General features: G+C 43.1%; 1 protein-coding gene across 6 annotated transcripts in view; it reads right to left on the reverse strand.

The window, feature by feature from the left end:
* Positions 1-14,928, reverse strand: part of LOC119656077 (alpha-actinin, sarcomeric) — a 186,309-nt gene that overhangs the window by 86,700 nt on the left and 84,681 nt on the right. The window lies entirely within an intron of this gene.

Here is a 14,928-nt window from a genome sequence, read left to right on the forward strand (position 1 = left end):
CCTTCCCGACAAATGTGAAAACTAAGACCGGCTCCGGAAAGTACTAATCCGGACCTTTCATTTGATACCCCACATGACTATGTTTGGCGAAAAGGAATTTGCACCCCCTTTTGCATGTATGCTCCCCCCCCCCCCCCGCCTTAAATTCCACGTAGAACGATGTACCTTACTGTATGCGTGAGGGTTCACAGTTGCCACCTTTCCATCTATAGTATTCAAGAGAAAATCAAACTTGCAACATTTAAGACACGGAAAGGCACGAAACCCAAGGCTTGGTGGGATGCGGACCTAAAACTAAATATTTCTTTGAAAAAATGCCTTAAGGGATTTCAGGCGGGTGCCCAATTTCGGAAACTTCCTCAGAACAAGAAATGCCTTAGAAAACTGGAGAAAAAAAATTAAAAAAGCCAAAAAAAATATTGGAATGAGTTATGGGAAGAAATGTCTGACAAACCAGACATTAAAGCCCTTTGGAATAAAATAAGGAATTTCAACATGGGACAGCGAAACGTAACAGAATTTCTTATCGAAAATCAGAGCACAATACAAGGAATGTCCCACACTGCAGAATACCGAGCCTTACACCTCTTACCAACAGGAAGATTTTACAATGCGGAACCTTAATGATATTCTGGATAAAAACAAATCAACAGCTCCTGGGACCGATAGAATTCTGTACAACTATGTGAAGTGGTTGCAAAAATGTTAAATGCCATGGTAAAGGCGATACTCATATTTTTTATGGGAACTGAGGGTATTCTCTCAGAACACTGCTTTGCCTACAGAAAGGTAGGTCGACCACGTCGGCCATAAATAAATTTCTGCTTCAGGTATCCATCGTTAAGAGCCAAGGGAAAATAGTGAAGGATGTTACGTTGGCCATCAGCAAGACCTATGAGAGTTGACCTCAGAGTCTTAGCCAATATTATAAGAACGAATAAAATCCCAGCTGACATCTACACGTGGGTTGAGGTCTCTTGAAGTTAGGCATCTGATGCTGGACGAACTTCTACAGGACCAAGTCAACATCTTCCTTAACAAATGTGATGCGCTTAGCTTACCAGTTAATCTTGACAAACATCAGATGGTTCTGATGGCGGCTGATCAAATGGTATCTAGATTCGTCTTTGGGAAGACATTCTCTGTCATAGTCATCAAAAGAGAAGAATGGTCGATAAATGTCCACGAGTCTTTTGGGATTCCAGACCTAATAATCTTTACCAACCAACCAACAAACAATCATGGAAGACGGATAGGGTAAAGGAACTGGCCCGATCAGATTTTGTTGAAACTTGCCTTGCAACTCTTGCCGGCAGATGAAAATCTTTGTGAGAAAACATGGGGCGGCATTTTTGGTGTCCTGTAAGGAGCCGGGCATGAAAACCTTAGTAAGGTTATTAAGGTAACACTACTGCTTAGGATACCATATGGAAATAATTGGTGTGGTGGCCTCGGCTGGACGCAGCCAATGTTAAGAAGAGGAGGCCCTCTCAGATGAAGGGATTTCGCTAAGTTTCTCTTCAATGAAAAATCTGCGCACTCTCTGTCTCTTTAGAATGTTTTCAGATCCGCAAAAGGCAAGAAGCCATTGAATAGGCCATTACAAGGGGTAGTTCAATGGGGCTAACAAAAGGCCTCAGTACTTGGAGTTGCGGTACGTCCCACTAAAGAAAACTAAACCAACTAATGGCCATTTAAGTAGTGCCAATATTAACCTATCAATTGAGGAATACTGACTTTTACAGAAACAACTTAAAATTACCACACATAGGTTGGCCTGCTCTGACCGCGGAAAAGTTATTTTCCCACCACGAACACAGTCTAACAACAAAGATGAAATGTTTGTAAATTTCTGCAACTTTCATCATCTCATCATCGGAACTGTTCAGCCAAAGGGTCCGCCAAAACAGCAGATGGGTTTCGACCGATCAACGACTGATGTCGAATCAGATTGGTCACAACACGATTAGCAGTAGATTTAGGAGTGGTCTTCTGTGCGTAGCAAAAAAAAAAGAACACTGACATCAGCCTTCGTTTGTGTATCGCTACTGCGCCGGCTAGCAGGAAACACCCCTATGATCAATATGCCTCATTTTCGCGGTGTGAAGGAAGAAATCGAAAGTTAATTCGACAAAGATGAGGCTGGTTTCCTCACTGCATTGTCCTGAAATCTAGGAGGGTGAATAGAGCCTTGATGAAAAAACTGATAACCAGAAACGTGAATCCGAGATCGGATCCTAGTATGACGGTCTGATGTCTCAAGTGAAGCCAAGCAGTAGTTTTGGCATTAGTTCGGAGTTTGGCTACCTGATATGAATATCCTGGAAGAAGTTGCTTCTTTTTTGAGAATTTTCTTTGATAGTACGTACACAACTGACCTATTGAGTGTTTCGAGTTTATTGAACCACAAGGTTATTACCAACGGTAGAAGTTATCCGCTGAATAATTATAGAGCTCCTCAGGCTGCAAAATGAGTCGATTTTTATAAAGCGCTTGCGCCTTCATGCCGTAAATCTTATCTTTGTGCCTTACAGATGAGAACGGCCGGATGTGTGGTAGAAAGGAAAAATAGGCAAGTGTTGGATTGGACTTCATAATATGGCACGTTCAAAACAGGATTAACGAGGGCTGGCAGTTAGAGTATAAAGAAATCTCTAGACGAAAAGGCAGGGTTTTTGCTAGCTTTTTCCTCACACTGCCTGTGAAACTACCAGAATTCTTTGATTCGCAAACCGCTTCCACAATCAAGACGCTCAACAAACTCTATTCGGGTTATGTATACTCCAAGTCGTTTGTCTTTAGAATTGGTAAACTAAGCAATGACTTATACCACACCTTCGGAGTTCCAGGGGTTTTGGTATGCTTCCGAGTAAAGTTCATCGAACAATTCTCGCTAGAAAGCACTGCTCTTGTTGTTGCTATAAGGTTCGCTGATTATGGCCACTTCGACGCAGTTTTCGTAGATGGTCTAAGAGATTAGGTCTTGCGCTGCCTCAGAATTGTTTCGACCCACCCCTTTTCTACTTTACCAGTAGGTTGAACGCTGCTTCAACCTGTAAGCTTATTGTTACTGTTTCAATGTTTAATATACCTTCCTGAGCCCTTTGATAGCGGGCTCGTACAAACTAAATGGAGCGGAATATTTTTCTAGGGCCTCCCAGATATTCTCCTTAGCAGTGAATTCACATTGTGTCATAATCTCTTACTTTTGGACCAGTACTTGTGCCTCTTTCCTTAAGGACTTCTCCACCTTGGTGCGGAAACTTTCAACCGCCTTACCCGTAGGTTTCTTTAGTTTCAGCATCAAATCTCCTTTTGGGAACGTCTGACCCCGCAAACACTTTCTTCAAAGTCCATCAATTCCGGATCGAATTTGACCTTCCTGAAAATATTGGTGTATGTTATATCACTTTTTTCGGGCCGCAATCGTCTTTCGTCGCGGTTCTTTCTTTCTTTCGGTTTCTTCCCGTAAACCTTGGTCCATGGTTCCCGGTTCCTTTTTAGAGCTTAATCTCCGTTGGGTTTCTTCAATTTGAATTGCTTTGTTCTCCTTTTCCGGTGAGAGATCTTTTGCCTTGACAGTGTCGCACAGAATACGAATGGCTTTGACCATGTTTTTAATTGCCTGGTACACATTATGTTTGTTCTTTATGAATTCAGACGACTCTATTATTTTCCTCTCGAATAGGGCGAACGATGAGTCGTCGGTATTCCAACACCGTTCCTCTGTTTGGTTCCTTCACTGTGCACTTCCGCGTTTATTAGCTTAACTTCGGAGAATATTCAAGGATTGACAAGCTTTTCCTAAATAGATTAAGGATTAGTAGACATCTGTCGGCTAGGTGTCGTCACCCCACCCTCAGCTCACGTGTCTTTGGAAGAGACGTTTTTGGGAGTGAAGTACTGCAGTGCAGGCTATTTGTGGTATTAGATGCAGTTGAGATATATGGACCTCCGGGAGCCGGTTTGCCTATTCCGAAAAGCGGCCCGTACTGGGGGTAAGTTTAGTAAGTACTGCACTGCAAGTTTCAATCTCCTTTCTTCCTCCATATTGGTTTCTTGTCCTGGGTGTCTTCTCCATAGCCACCTTTGTCGACGGGTGGGTCCCACCTAGCCGACATGCCCATTCATCCACACTTCTAAATTCGTACACCCGCCGAGTATTCCCTTATCCGCACGAAGGTGCGCGCATGTTGGGAGATCTGGCCACTCCCAGAAATGGTTGCTCCTTTTGACACGAAATCTTGTGGAAACTTAGGAACTTTGAACTCGCGCGTATGCAGTGAGGAACATTCTTTTTCGTTGAGTTTAAGGACTTGCAAATTACAATTTTTTCAACGAACATAGTTATGTAAACTAAAAGGTCTCAATTGGCACTTTCTATAGCTGGAACCAGGTTAAACATGGGATGCACAGGGAGTAGTGTGACGTCTAGAAAGTAACCACTCCTTTCACGAACCCATTCAACTGAAAAATCTGTATCCACTGAAATTACCTTTTTTAAAGTTGTTTCTAGTATTGAGCTAAACAATATGGGGGCGAGACCCTCTCCTCGTTTTAATCCTGACTGAAATAAAAAGCTGTGAGTTAATTTGAGGGAGTCCTAGCTTCAATAAGTCGACCTATCTGTATGCGTACGCGGTGAAGAAGGGAATAGTGCAATCAGCTGAGCTCCATCAGCCGATCATCAATTAGTTCGATTTCTTTAATGGCATCACCGAAATCCTCTGAGATGACAAAGCCAACACCCTATTGAGTGTGTGAGCTACCAAAATAGAGAAGTTTATAGTTTTTTTTACTGCGTTCAATGTCGTGGCTTTTAGCACCTGACCATTGGGTTTCTTGCAGAGCGCAGATTTCAATGCGCCTTTTCCGGAGGGCGCTTGCGAGTTCCTCGGTCTTTCCAGTTAGGATGCCAACATTGAGCGTGCAGACACGTTGTTTTTCTCGGGCTAACTTACTTACGTCCTGACGCCGTCCATGCATCAAGAACCCTTGCCTATTTCTCGACAGAACCGGGGCCCGGCCTACCGCATTGCATGAGGTGAACGCTCTAGCATTTTTCCGAGGCTTGTTACTCGATCCGATCATGTTGTTTCTAACGACATTGGTTACATTTTCTTGATCGGCATGTCGCGGGACCTGTCACCAAAAAAAAAATCAGGTAGGATTTGGCATGATTCTTAAACAAATAGTGCCTCGAGACAAGCACAACGGTACCAGTCTATACTGAGTGCATAGCTCAGCATTCATATTGATCGATGGAAGACTTACTTAGAAATCTCTCCCGAACTACGGAATACGGCACACGAGTTAAAGCGCAAATCTACAAGACCCGAAGGCCTCTTGTCCGCATGGACGTCAGCCATAACCCGAATAGAACTCCCACTAGGGGGTCAACGACTACAGCCGAGTTGAAAGTACATGAACTAGGCTATCCCGATTCTTTTGGTACCAATATACCCCTAGTAAAGCTTCGTGACCGGAGGCACTTCAGATGAGCTTCCTTTCAGAGCCGAGTCTCATTCCTAATTAAGCCTTGGAACTTTCACATACTGCATCACGACCAGCAAATCAAAATGGATACAACGTTCCCCGGTGTCACCACGTGGAGGTTCTCTCCAGCCCCTTTGTTTTCAACCAACACCGCAGCTGTTCCGTCTTCCTTCTAGCCACCTTAGAAGACCCATGAAGGAGGGGTAGTATTGAATGAGCTACTTCATATTGTCGGTTGTAGTAGTCAAGATTCTGGGTATCTTCGGGGACAATGTCTCTACTACAGTGTCCTGATGCCTGACTTACGCTTAACTAATCCTAGAGTGAAAGGAGGGATTAGCATTTGCCTCCCTTCCGACTCAGGTCCAATACAGATTACCCTGTTAGGGTCAAGAACGCGCTGGTTCCATAACACCTTGGGAAAGACAAGTTCACTTCACCCTATTGAAGCAAGGAGGGTACGTTCGATCACATATTCTTCTCATGTCAGATGTTTGTCGCTTTTAGGAAGAATTATAAGTGGTAGTCCCCAGACCGGACTCCAAACCCCAAGTAGGGTAAAACACATCAGGTGCAATCAGCTGACTTACCCGGTGAAAGTCTACCGAACCATCAGGAGACACGCGTTAGTGACTCTACTTGAACTAAAGTAGAGAGAAAAGGTAGGCTGCTAAAGAGGTTGCGACCAAATGTGATGATTATAAAATCGACAAGCGAGCCGACGTATGCAGAAAGTGAAGGTAGACAGTTCCGTCCTGGACCTGGCTGAATACGTGAGTCAGATAAGACGCCCGTAGAAAGGCGATTTAATCCTTGAGCTTAGGCCTGGATAGAGTAAGTACCACGATCTAAATAAGAACGTCCAGTCCAAAAATGAAAAGAGGGACGAAGACGGCTGCGGTTCCGTACCAGGGCAGTGGCAACTCATCATACATTGCCTCACGCCCGCCCTGGGAGTAGCGTGACCGAAGTGGCTCGCAGATGTTGTATGCTCCCTTTTCTCCATTTGGTCCGGTCCGACATTAAAAGGATGCGGATTTAGGACTTAAAAAAAAAAATCCAATCGTCACTGGGCAAAGCAGCGGAGGTAAAAGTAAGTCAGGACTCAATGCTGATTGAATGCAAGGACCTAGATGAGATCACCACAAAAGTGGGGATAAGCGAGACCTTAAAGACTCAACTCGGGCTACTCAGACGGCCACAATAGCCTTACCATTCGAAGCAGCGGAAAAATCTATTGCAGTTGTGAAAATTCGCGCCGGCTAGGCCATCTGTCGACTGCGAGAATAGTCTGCTCTCTCCAAGCGTGCTTGAAAATGAAATTGACGTTGACAGTGGTGTCTTTGTATAAGACAGAAGCGGCAATCTGAACTTGCGGAAACTGAGCAATAGCCCAGAAGACGGATTCACGGGAGTTAAGGTAGGCGGCATTCACATATTCAGCTACTACGCTGCGTCAAGCCTCACGCTAGTTGAATTCGTACTGATGGTGTAAAAATTAGCTTCCAAAGCAAGCCGCCACAACCCAATAATAATAGCAGGCGATTTTAACGCTTGGGCCGAAGATTGGGGTAGTCGCGAAACAAATGCAAAAGGCCGCATACTGCTCGAAGTATTTTCACGTCTGAATGACGTTCTGGCAAATACTGGCGGTGTCAATACTTTTCGGAGATGGGATAAGGGATCGGTGATAGACCTTACGTTTGTTGGTGACACATTATCTAAGGATTTTCAATGGCAGGTGACCGAGGAATATACACACAGTGACCATCAGGCTATTATATGGAGCGTAGGAGAGAAGAAAAATGTGTCAAGAAAACTGCAGTTGGCAAAAACGTGACAAGCAAACGTTCGAGGAAACACTGCAGCAGGAAGCAATGCCGATGGGGAACGCAGAAGAAAAAGTGACACACGTTCTTCAAAGGATACAAAAAAAAGCGTGTGACCCTTCCATGTTCCGCCATACTGAACTCAAGAAACATATGACCAACTACTGATAGAATGCCGAAATCGAAAAACTTCGTGAGGTTTGCCTTAAAACCAGGAGACACGGCAGACAGGAGACATGGCCTGAGTCTGAAGAGTTGCACAACCGAAGCAAAGAATTGCAAGCAGCCATCTCTAGAAGTAAAACTGAACACTTCAAACAATTATGCAAGGAAGTGGACTTCGACCCATTGGAAGGTGCATACAAGGTAGTCATGGCATCAATCAAGGGTAAGCACTCACCACTGATCACCAACCTTGATTTGCTGTGGGATACCATTAGTACTCTCTTCCCATAAGTTTCAAGTGAATTGAACCTACCGACTCTCCAGATAGATCCCAATGAAATTCCCAAGGTAATCACTGAAGAAATCCTGGAAGCCGCAAAGAAAATTACCGAAAATAAAGTTCCAGGTTTAGACGGTATTCCGAATAAAGCACTGACAGTGGTCGTCAAAACAGTTTCAAGGTGGTTCGCTGAAACATTTACGCTGTGACTTAAAGATGGGATTTTTCCGGAAAAGCGGAGTAGACAGAAGCTTGTCCTAATCGCAAAGCCAAATAAACCTTTTGGTGATCCTAGATGCCTGTCAAATGGCATCAGCAAACTTTTCGAAACGGGTCATCTTCAATGGGTTTGTACCAATCACAGAAAATGAGGGTGGTCTCTCAGATAGACATTTCGGATTCCGAAAGGCAAGATCTATTGTCAATGCGATCAGCACGGTGACGGAAATTGCGGAAAAAGCATTGGAGGAAATTTCGGCTTTAGACAAATTGGGCGTTTCTAAATACCTAGTGCACATAGTCATGGAATTTCTCCAGGAGAAGCTATTGTGGTACGATTCGGACGATGGACCTAAGACGTATAGAACAACCTGCGGGGCTCCACAAGGATCAGTCCTCGGTTCTCTACTGTGGATAATAATGTATGACAGAATTTTAAAATTGCAACTGCCCAAAGGAGTGATAATCATTGGCTTCACAGACGACATCGGAGTGACTATCGTGGCACAAGATATTGATGAGATCGAGGCACTTACAAACGAGGCAATTTTTGAAGGCAGATCTTGGCTAGAAGAAGCTGACCTGACGCTCGAAGGGCATAAAACCGAGGTAATTTTGATTACCATGCGAAGGAAGCAAACATCGATAAAGATCAGGTTTGCCGAGCACATCATATAGTCGCAGCCAACGCTTAAATAGCTAGGAATCATGGTTGACCAAAGTCTGAAGTCCCATTTTGAAAATTTTGCAATGAAAACTTCCGGAGTGGCTACATTGTTGTCAAGAATGTTACCAAATATGGGTGGCCCTTGGAAAAGGGTCGGGTCCTTATCTCAAAAGTTGTCATTTCCATCTTGGTTTATGCAGTTCCAGTCTTAGCATCGTCTTTGAAGTTAGAAGCAAATCAGTGAAGTTAGTGACGATCTAATTCAATTCCTAAGCGGACACGGAGAGTACCATACATACCTTTATCGCTTAGGGCGTGACGACTCCCCGTATTGTCCAAAATGCATGATGATTCCGGAGGATGCGGTTTGCCGTATATAGAGCGCAGGCGGAAATTGACACCGGGACTCGGTTGACAGAGTCTGAGAATACCGTGGATCACTTGCTAGCCTCTGAGATATCTTGGAGGGCGGTGGAAAAATTAATGAAGGCGGTCCACAATCTGATGAGCAAGGAGGAGTTTTAAAGGAAAGTAGAAAATAACGACACGAGTCGCAGTTGGTAACCAATTCAGACCCGCGACATAATACCGAAATGACAATCCCGCGGGGTAAGCGAAGGAGGTGGTTGTAGTGAGTAAAAGTCTCACATAAACGTAAAACAAGAGCCAACGGTAGGTTTTGAATCTTTCCACCTTCTAATGCACAAAAAAAGACAGACGGACAGTAAACCGATTTTAATAAGGTTTTGTTTTACAGAAAACCTTAAAAAGATTTTCGGTCAGACCATTGCAGTATCAAATCATTTTGATTCAATTTGAGTTCGATTACTCATATCTTTTCACTAGCAAAAATGTATCTTCCTCTGATTCAATGTAACAGCTTTAGAGACCGGAAGATTGGATCATCAGAGTGTCTCATCGAATATTTGAATGAATAACCAAATGTGAAATCAATTCAAGTGGTCTCCACACATATGTACATATCAATGATACTCAATCTGAACACCATTCATTTAATATTAACATGAGAAGGAAATACAAAGCCCCTTCAAGTCACAAAAATCAATTCTCCACAATACATTAGCCCGTAATTGTATATTCAAGTTAAGGGGGTGAGATCCGAAACAATGCCACTGAATCTTTGCTAAAAAACAGGAAGCCACAATAGAGACTTTAATGTCCTGCATGAGTGGTCTGATTTTCTGTTCTGTGCTGTCGAGACCGGCAAAAAACCCTGAAGGGTGTCAAGCATATCGAATAGACCTCTCTATGATATAGATTTAGTACAACACAGTTTGGTTGTGATTTCAAGGGGATTTTACCATTTTAGGGTGCATTCATTTGCCAAATGAACCTCCAACCCCTGCACGCATTACTCTGCAATCATTTTGCAATGTTTTCCAAAGCGGTAGATATCCTTTTCGTATGTGTAGAGATCACTGATGTCCACGCTACGTTAGGCGAAATATCTGTATTCAATGTGTACGATTCAAATTTAGGGGGGAGTGATTCTTTTATGGTAGATTCATTAGGGGAGGAAGTATTAGGCGTTCAATGTAGAACTGTACATTCCACTTTGGAGATGCAAACATTGTTCTTAAAATAGAAATTACGGAACCTAACTGAGAATATGGAAGTTGGTTTGAGCAAGCCACAATCTTTTTATGGGAAATGTATCTTGAAGTCATTCAATATTACTAAAATGTGTCGACTTCGAATTTCGTCTGATATGAATGAAAAACGGAGAAGAGAGAATTGAAAAGAGGGAAGGTAGAAAAGAGAAGAGAGGAGGGCTCTAATATGGTCCACTTCAGTTGCCTGGAATAGTTAATTTCCAAACTTCCTGGGTGAAGTGGCGTTCTTTGTGATCGACGTATCAACGAACGTCTCAAATCTAAAATTTACTGCTATGCAGTCCGTCCTGTCGCCCTCAATGATTCTGAGTGTTGGCCGACTAAAAAAGACAATGAATGACGTCTTGCATTAATGGATACGAAGATGTTGCGTTGGACTAGTGGCGTGATACGTTTTGATTACATCCGAAATGAGGATATCCGTGATCGTTATGGGGTTGCATCAATCGTGGAAAAATAACGAGAGGCGTCTTCAATGGTATGGTCACGCAATTCGTGCTAACGAGAATTCACTTGCGAGATTGGTCTGAACATTGAAGTCGATGGTAAACGACGAAAAGGCAGGTCGAAACAACGATGGCTTGATACGCTGGATGGGGATCAGATCAGGCATTCGATAGAGTGAAATGGCGACGAGCCGACCCGCTTGTGAATGGGACAAAGGTTGAAGAAAAAGAAGAGGGGAAGACTATGTTTCCTGTTCACTACTTTGTGCAGAATAGGATATCACAGTCTCTTCGTTTTTGTTTTTAGTGATTATTTTACTTATTTTCAGTGAGACTGTGCTTCAATTTCATTATCATCATATTTAACACGGTGTTTGTCATAGGCTCACAACAGCGAGAACAGCGGAAACATCCATGACGGCTGGTATTCGAACCCAGAACTACCACAGAAAACACATACGCCCATTTGAACACTTCTGTTCCTCATATACATTTTGTATGAACTTTCTTGGAATAGGGTGGTCAAACAATCATCCTAAATGGCCAAAGACAACATAAAGGGAAGAGCTATCCTAAAACCTAAAGAAAAGTGGCTAAGTGACCGCGAAGGTCTGCCCGCAAATACTGAAGCTCCATTAAAACGCTCGGTTGACATGTTTTTGCGTGCCTCTGTGCTACCCAGGCTCCGGAATGTGTGTAAGGGGGTCCTTTGAACTTTGAACTGCAACAGAAAATAGTGTTCCGGTACACACGCCCATTTGGACACTACTGACATTTGCCAAAAATTCACGTGTCCTTTGAGCCAATGCGTGGGAGCGCACCTTGGAGTCCCAAACAAAAGAACATCGTGCGAATCTTGCAAGAACTTTGAATGTGACCTCGCATCAGTTCAAGGATTTTTCAGTCATCTAATGGCTCCTTAAATTGCTGGCGAGGAATCAGATGAAAAGAGATCCACTCGATTTCTCCGACAGACAAGTGACAAGGCAAGTATCATCTCCTGCCCTACCTTTGAAAATGGCGTGTACACAGCAGGCCGAAAGCCAACATGCTGGTGAGCCGTCAAAAACTAGTAACCATGACACAATGATGGTTTATCCGCCAGAAAGGTATTATGCGGTCCTGCCTGATGGTTTGTCATCGTTCAGTTAGTCATAGCCATAAATGTAGCCAGGCCCGAATCGGTCGTTTAGTCCAGGAAAGTTATTGAATACGGACCAGTATTATCAGTATTAAATCTATCATCACGTCTGACATTTACATATGCCGCACGAGCTGAACAGGCAGTGTCCTTGGATCCTACATAGAAGGATCAACCTACCCAATCTTCTCTGGTCCTATCAGCAATCGGTGCGGTGCGAGCCTGAATGTCTTAACATAAAAGCAGGAACAAGGCGGAGTTGGTTGCGTGACCAGTGATCTCGTTGGTACAGGATCTTCCCTCGTGACTTCGCATCATCAATCATCGCGACGAGAATCCAGATATCTTGAAGTAGGCAGAAGCGGACCTTATTCGCATGACCAGTCTCATTGTTACAGTCTACGTAGCTCAATGCAAGACATCCTCGAAAAATATTTCTTAGAAGTCGCTCTAAATGCTCTATAGCATTCTTTAGCATTGCTGGATATGTGTCATCGGTCTCAGGTGCTTTGAAGTGCTCAAAAGGCACTACAGCATCTCTAGATTTTTAGTTAGTAATTACAGCTCTCACAGTCTTCTAATTTTCCGTGTAACACTTTCGAATTGAGATGTTTTCAGAGACCGCCAACTCACTCCCTCTTACTTCTGTCACCTACTCTCCCAGATGGTATACTTCCAAGAGAGTCTGTAGGACTTAACTGTCGAGTTCATGAAAGTCCCATCCGGTTTTCTAATAGAGTACAACTTGGCTGACTTAACCATTATAAGGACTCTGCACAGCCTCTTCTCCGCTTTCTAGTTCCTCATAGCAAAGAGGTCTCGTTTCGAGTATTTCACGAGACTCTTACATTCAGGTAGCTCCTGAGGTTTAATCAGTATTCAGGAGTCAGCTAGTTGAATTCTAGGTGTTAGTGGTTTGACAGTGCAGTCTCACAGTCTAGCAGCCGCGAATCCTTAATCAACTTTGAAGTGAAGATTATTAGGTTAATTACTTCATAGGCGCTGCTTGTTTTTCTCATGCTCGCTGAGTTCAATGAAAGTGTTCGTCAAATCAGTTTGAAGAAGACTGAAAACCAAGACGTGAGAAAGGCGTCAAATCACATTAGCTGTCAACTTGTAAGACAGTTTTTGTTTTAATCAAATAAGAGCCTTGATGTGAGACCTTACATCTTTTGAGCTAAAGTGAGCTGACAAAGGAGTCGTCTTTGATGTTATTGTGATTCTCGGTCAAGTCAAACCATTAAAAATAATCCAAAGAAACGAAGTATCTGTGTGGCTCAAGTGGTTAGAGCGCTGGACTGTCATAGCGGAAAATCGCGGTTGAAATATCACCGGTGACAGAGGGATTTGTTATCGTGATTGGATGTCGGATACTAGTCGACTCAGCTGTGAATAAGTTAAATTAGGGCAATAATGCTGACCAAATGGTCCTACAGTGTACTGTAGAGTACCATTACGGTCTTGAATAAAGTGCTCTAACACACTTGAAGGACACTTCAAAGGTATGCTACCAAGGAAAGGTAAAATGAGTCTTAGAAAAGCTTTGCCTCTGGAGAAAAGAGAAAGAAGACAAAGTTGAGAAACTGCTGATTCTCTATACAACACACCAAAACGAAGCTGGTAGTTGGAATAAGCTATCTTCTACTGGTTCACTTATTAAAAATCTTCTGAATGTTAGACCCCATTCGTAATGACTTTATGGATTGAGTCACGGTCAAAAGCCCACCCTAGGTGGTCTTTGTTCGACCAAGAGGGGGGAGCTGTCCCAAAATCTGCAAATAATAAAACTCGATTGAAGTAGTCGAAAAGACCCCCTCCCTCCTCCCATCAAGGGTCATTCAAGCGCGTGTCTATCAGCTACCACATTTTGAACTTAAATTGGACACCCCGAACCTGGGGTGGTACTATGAATTCAACTTCTGGTCCCTGGTATAATCCTTCTACGTCTTGCATAAGATATAGGACTTTCGTGGTTAACATCAATAACAGTGGATCTTGGAATCACATTTTCCATCACCCAAAGGATAGACCTATTTTTGATGCAACTGTGTCAGGAAAAATCTGATAAAACATTGACCTTCTCATCCACCTTGGTCACACTACGTACCTTCGGTTCAAATAAAAATAACTTTAGAACACTGACGAGATGGTTTTCCTTAAAAAATGTTCGATATTATCAGCTGGAACATATTTAAAAAAAAAAAGAGGCAAGCTAGGTTGAATGTCTCCAGTGGAATATCAAAGTCAAGAAAATCAGCTGCACCTCAACATTTCCTGATTTTCAGTGTTTCGTCAACCAAATCCGCAAATTTTTGCAGGAGATTGTCCTGAAATGTTGAAAATGATACTTAGGCTGAAGTCTATGTAGGACTACCACCTGTCCTCACATTCGTACCCGATCTTATCTTTTGACCTGATGGACGTACTCTTTAAGCACACCATTGTATCCGTAGCTAGCGTACGAGACTATGGATATTTCAATATGGATTATCAAATACCTAGTCGAACGCACTGTCAAAATTGACAACACCACAATTCCATGTGGTCTGTCCTAAGATAGCTGTTTAAATTCTGTACTCATTGAGTTATACACTGGTAGTCTCCTCCCTACAGCAGAGGTTCAAAATGCATCTTGAAGACATTCTAGTAATGCTAGAGCAATGACAGAGGCACTATGAATAGTGAAAAAGTGAACTTTAACCTAGCAAAAGCTTAACGCTTTTCAAAAGGTCCAGGTTGGAATGGCGCCCCGTTTTGCCGTCAATAGTTCGATAGACTTGGGCCAAATATTGTCTAATCTCTTATAGCTGGGGCATTGCGCTAGTTTAGCCAAGTCCTACCTAACGCATGTCATCTTTGTCATCACGGGCGAACCCTGGTCAAAGTACTGCATAATGATTCCCACTGCAAGGGATATTATTGCCCTGCGTTCACAGGAAACTTTTGACAGCAGGATACGGTCGGAATAAAAGGAAAGATCTTTGACAACATGTTGCCTCCAATTCACAATGTAATTGTTGAACGATTGAAACCTTAGAAATGCAGGTCATC

The sequence above is a fragment of the Hermetia illucens genome, chromosome 4 (genome assembly GCF_905115235.1).
Source record: "Hermetia illucens chromosome 4, iHerIll2.2.curated.20191125, whole genome shotgun sequence".
Classification (NCBI taxonomy): domain Eukaryota; kingdom Metazoa; phylum Arthropoda; class Insecta; order Diptera; family Stratiomyidae; genus Hermetia; species Hermetia illucens.